Raw genomic sequence first — 6,149 nt, 5'->3', positions numbered from 1 at the left:
ATATATATATATATATATATATATATATATATTTAATATTAGGGATAAAATCCAAAATTACAGGTAAAAACTCAATTAAAATCAATTTATTAAAAATTAAAATTAAATTAATTTTCACAGTATAAAATATATATAAATATATATAGTATTAGGGAAAAGAACCAAGGTTTATGAACTCATCGATGAAAATCCACTGTCATATATATATATATATATACATACACTGAGAAAGAATTACTTTGTATTTGTGTTTGTTTAGGACGATTGTCTTCTTAAATGTTCTCCTCTTCTAGATTTAGTTTAGCATCTTAACTCTTCCAAACCCATTCAACGTTTCTTCTTTCATGGACAATTTCAGTCTTCCGTGTTGATATTTTCGCCGTTAAAATTTTGCACGTACACAATCACATATACACAGATATATTTTCTATTTTAATTACTTGAAGGATCGCACATATTTGAGATACTCTGAGTAGCGACGCTGCGAATCACCATCCTCAAACGAAAGAAGAGAAAAACTATCAGTTAAGCGTGTGTGTCTATTATAATATACGTGTATATATATATATATATGTGTGGTGTGTATAAAAACGCGTTCGTATTAAGAAAGCATTTGAATGGTTTAAGGAATTTTGTCATAACGAAATATCACTGTGTATAAGAGAGAGAGAGAGAGAATATATCATATATACCGTCTTTCTTCGCTCTACATAATATATACCCTCTCCCTTGTATATGTATATATGTGTTTGTTTAATAGAAATAATATATGAGTATATGCATATATACGTACATGTATGTACATACCTAGTTCTACATGTGTAATATAGATATAAGAGAGAGAGAGAGAGAGATTTTTTTTAATTGTAAAATAATCAATTTCATTCAGACAGACCTCATATTTTCTTAGCCATTCTTATGTTTGTTATTGACTGCTTATATAAATCCTAGTTTCGGATGGTAAGTGGAATGTTTTAATATAAACAATGGTGTTGAAGATTAGTATAAGGAACCTAAAAGATTGGATGGAATACTTTTTGGTTTTATTCTATAGTTGTTTAGTCCCAGATCTGTGCTGGTTGAAACCGAAAACGATTTAGAACCAAAAGCTCTCCAGCTGCAACTATCCCATCTTTTTTTTTTCAGGCATGCATCGTGTTCTTTCCGTGTTTTAGTTTTAAGACATTGGGGTGCATTTTCATGATTTGACTGTTTCTAGTAGCGTCAAGTAACCAGATCGAGTTGGTCGTTGTAGCGTTCGGTCTCAGTCCAGCTCTGATTCAGCTGGCCTATTGTCAAAAGCACACCAGCCTTGACCATCTCGTCTTTTATTCAGACAGCGTATCTAAGAGCTACATTATTCAGTATGTCTTAAGAGAAAAGGGCAAGTGTATAATGGGATTCGAAGATGTTGCTGCTTTTTTTTTTTTGTACCAGGTCGAACGCCCACCTTTGGCTTTATCAATCCTATCAAGTCGCTTATGCAAACATGTGTTCTGAGTTTTACTTCCTATCCGAATTTTTTTCGTGCTGGGTCGATATATATGCACCAATTTCTGTGTGTGTGTGTGTGCGCGCGTATATATATATATACACACACACATATGATGAATGCATTCGTCTCAAAAACTATATCCATTGTCAAAAATTTAAAAAAATTCTGTTCCTTAAGCTGCTTTTTTGCTGTTTTTCTCCCCCCCCCTGTCGACACTCCCTGGCTTTTTTACCCCCTGCCTTCTCACTTCTTGTCTCTTCCTCTTTCTGTCTGTGTGTGTTAATCGCAACGTGAACCATGTACTCGACACCATAATCATCTTTTAGTATGTGAATTAAGGGACAAGGAGGAAGGAGACTCAATTAACTGACTGACCGATCCAGCTTTCTTAGCAATTAATAACTTCTCTCGTAATAATAAACTTAAAAATACCAGTGGGTAGGTGAATAGAACTCCTATTTGTAGCTAGAGGTGGGTGAGGAGAAAAAAGGTAAAGAAAACGTGATTTCGTGACGTTTACGCTTTTGTCAAGACCTGTAGTGACAAGTGAACAAAAATATAAAAGCTGTACAGATCCCATTCTCACAGAAAATTGTTCCTGAGAAATGAAGCTTTCTGCTGTGGTAATCAAATGACTATTTGGTGTTGTTTAGCCCCAGGTCAACGCTGATCAAGCTGACAGGCGTGTGTGTGGTCAAAAGCATTCCATCTCCGCCTTTTTATGAGTATCTAGGACTAACGAGTGATGGTCTGATCTTGTGACTTGAAGGAAATTGACTGTTGTGTCTGTGTTATTTATATATAATTCTCATCACAGATGATAGTTATTAGGTATATTTTTAAAGGTATGCAGGATAAATATATACAATAGATCACGCATAGACTTTAGTGTTTGGTTGATTGCAGCGTTACCTCCAATCTGAGTCCGCGTTTTGATTTCGATTCCTAAGAACTGCCTAAGTTTATGTAGCTTAATACATTTCCTTGTGCAAGTTACAACTTCTAATCTCCTGAAGAAAATAAATACGTATATGTATAGATATATTGAGCTTCATACTTGTGTATATAAGTAATCATCACTTGTCCCTGTTCGTTGTATGTAATCGTATATATTTTAATAGTTTACGTAGGTAGAAAACTAAATTCGTTCAGAACTTGTCAGCCACAATTAAATTTTGCTTGGAGAATAACTTGCATTTTTATTGGAAGAATTCATATGTTCTTTCAGAATGAAGAAAAAGAAAGAAATATTTTGCGAAGTTTACATTTATTATGCAAGTGATTTTTAAAATTTAAATATTCTAATAACTGCAAAATATAGAATCATTGTCTATTTGTGTAAATGTTTGAGTCCGATAATGAATGACATGACGCTTGTAAGAGGTAACTTCAGAAATTGCTTCTTGGACTCAAATGTCTGCTCCAGTGTCTTTCGTTATTAAATTAATACTATTCGACATTATAGATATTAAATATTCACAGTAGATATTCTAGCTTGACGTGTTTGTATGTTGGATTTAGTTATAATTTTTGCTTTCTGTTCTTATACACCAACCCAGTATTTTTCTTAAACGTAACCATATTTGTCTGTCTGTTTAGACCAGGGGTTCTCAACCATTTTTTTTATATATGACCTTCCCCCACCGATTATTTTATTATTCTAGCGGACCCCCATAGCTATTTGATATTTAAAACTAGTTTTATAGATACTTATTTCAAAATACCTATTTTGTTCAGCACACATTCACTTGTGTAGGTTGAACTATGTAAAACGTTTGAGAAAGAAACCTAGCCGTTTCTTGCAATAAATACATCTATAGCAACGTTTTTCATGGACCTTTCAAATAAGACTGTGGACGAAATTTACTGTTTTACTTATGTGGACTTCCTGGTGTCATAAGGACTCAGATTGAGAACCATAGGTTCAGTTTTAGCAAATTCTTCCTTGAAAAAGATTTTTTTTTAAATCCCTTCTTTGTCTGACATTCATAAGTCTCCTTACCAATCAATTCATTTTAAAGTTCGATATATTCAGATCGTTATGAAATCATGTTATTTCTTTTTACAAAAGCCTTGGGTAGAAACGTAGAACGCTAGAAAACAAAAAAAACAAACATGTTTTACAATATTTGTAAAATATCTTAACCTTCTTAGTTCATTTCCCGTCGAGGTCAGCTTTACCTTTTATCCCTCCGGGGTCTATAAAGTAAATTACTTGTGTAGATGGTATCGACATAACCACCCGTCCCCCAAAAGTTGCTGGTCTTGTACCTAAGCCAGAAAACATTGTATTATGTTTCTAAAATACACCCCTACGTGTTTTAGCCTGAAACAATCATGAATTTCGACAAAACATTTTATTACCGGCATAATGCCTCTCCCAAGGTTTAATAGTATTTTTTTTTTAATTGTCAAAGTAATTCACATACATCTCAACGGTGTGTTCTTTACATAAATCTATTGCTAATTTTCTCCTTTCAAAACTATTCTTAATTACAGGTAAGTCGAGATAAGAACCCTGAAATGTAATGTTATTTAAATTTTGTTCAGACATCACACCATATACAATGAATTATTAGCCAAAATGATAATGCCGATTGGCATTCTAAAAATGTTCATTATTATATTTATGGCAAAAATACCCTAATTTCGATTACAATAACCCTCTAAAGTGATTCGTCTCTGCTGTTATTATATGAAACATTTTGAATTGGAAACAAAATAATGACATGCTTTGACTGATTTGGTTCATTCTTGCTGCTTCAGATACTTTTGGAAGAAGGAATATTTTAACTTTTGTGTCTGCAGTTTCTTTCCGGAAATTATTAATTTCATTATCACTGCACAGCGCTCTTATTTCATCTTTTGTTTCGGTCATTCGACTGCGGCCATGCTGGGGTACCGCCTTGAAGGGGTTTAATTGATCGAATCTTTTTAAGTCTGGTACTTACCTTATCGGTACCTTTTGCCGAACCGCTATGTTATGGGGTCGTAAACAAACCAGCACCGTTTGTCGAGCGGTGGTGGGAGACAAAGACACAAATTACGCGCTTGCATATACACCAAGGGATTCCACACAGTTTCTGCCTACCAGATTTACTCATAAGGCATTGGTCGGCCCGGGACTCCATAACAAAAGTCACTTGTTCAAAATGCTGTGTAGTGGGACTGAAACCGAAACCATATGGTTGCAAAGCGAGCATATTAACCACACACCCATGTTGGAAATTGCAACATCTGGCTTGGTCATCCAAGCGCTATTCCTTGTGACCTTATCAACAATTGTGTTGACATTTCTGTGACCGAATGAAGATTTGGACATTTTGAACTCCGATGAGTCTCCATTATGCTACAAATTAATTCGTTTTATGAGGAGTATTTGTCTTTATTCAACCAAAAATAAACTGTTTCTATCAATTAAACAAACATTGTACTGTAAGTTACTGTTTTATGAATGTATCTTGCTGGATTTAAACTAATGAAACTTATTGGGTGTAGTGTGAGGCGCAAGGTTTGGTATACGACCCGCTCTTTTGTTTGTTTACGAATGTAGTCAAGTGTTATCCTTTAATTTTCCTCTGGGATGGTGTTATTTAATGTGAATTATTGTTTATATTTTAGAAAGTACCTGTTTTATAACGGTGGAAAGCAGTTTGCTGAGACAGATGTTTTGCCATACATTTTTACGGTGCACTCGTTTCTCAGTAACCGAAACTCTGACCTTATGTGACTTAGACTAATTTTGTGAGGCATATTTATCTATAGATTTCGTGGGCAAAAGTAAGGAATACGTACATTCGGTGTTTAGGGTTAGGGTTTTTATTACGCCGAAAACGGGTGGTATACATATTTTTTTTACCTCCGCAGATTTTGTGTGCGTTGGAGGTCAAATTAACTGTATTAAACTTCTCCCGACGGGTGAATAAACGGGTATGTCAACTTACGCGGGATTTGAGCTAAAGAAACGCGAAGAAATAAAATATATATGGAATCAGTAATTGATGACCACAGAAAAGTCTCTTGTCGAAGTATGGTTATCTATATTGCTAATTGTCTTTAAAAGCATGCTGGTTGTGTCAATCATTCATGTTACGTAACTTTTGTTGACTATAATATATTTTATAATGCTATTTCATATATATTTTAAATCTCAATCAGTGTCACTGTCCTCTTCAAACGCACACATTTATTAAATAATCCCGAAGCTTCTTGCTGATATATGCAGTGTCACCCCCTCCCTAAGATCACTCGATCTGCTAGAAATAGTAGCAGTCATATCTACTCCAAGGTATACGCCACCGTCTTAAAAGTGAAAGAACACATTGAATAATGTAGTCTGAAAAAATACCATGATTAAAATGCGTTTAATTGTGAGTTCTGTTTGATCAGCTCGGATTTCTTGCTAAACAACATTTATCGAATCACAAACAGAGCTGCCAGCCCCCTTTTAATCCATACGTCTTGCTCCCCAATCCAACACTCAAACACACTTCTTACGCAACTCCTTAAAGCAAAAACCTAGACGCATAAACATGCAGTGACAACGTCTATCACCCCATTGCTATCTGTTTCGCTCTGTCTCTTTTATACACACGCACACAGCTAAAGTGTACTTGCACACTCCTAGAAACACAAACACATCTCCCCCCCCCCC

The 6,149-nt window shown here is 34.8% G+C and overlaps 1 protein-coding gene across 1 annotated transcript in view; it reads left to right on the top strand.

The window, feature by feature from the left end:
- LOC106879991 (uncharacterized) overlaps positions 1 to 6,149 on the top strand; it is a 22,868-nt gene that overhangs the window by 887 nt on the left and 15,832 nt on the right. The gene's annotated exons all lie outside the window — the stretch shown is intronic.

The sequence above is a fragment of the Octopus bimaculoides genome, chromosome 17 (assembly GCF_001194135.2).
Source record: "Octopus bimaculoides isolate UCB-OBI-ISO-001 chromosome 17, ASM119413v2, whole genome shotgun sequence".
NCBI classification, from domain to species: domain Eukaryota; kingdom Metazoa; phylum Mollusca; class Cephalopoda; order Octopoda; family Octopodidae; genus Octopus; species Octopus bimaculoides.
Note: the sequence above shows the minus strand (reverse complement) of the source record. Positions and strands in the feature narration are given on the sequence as shown.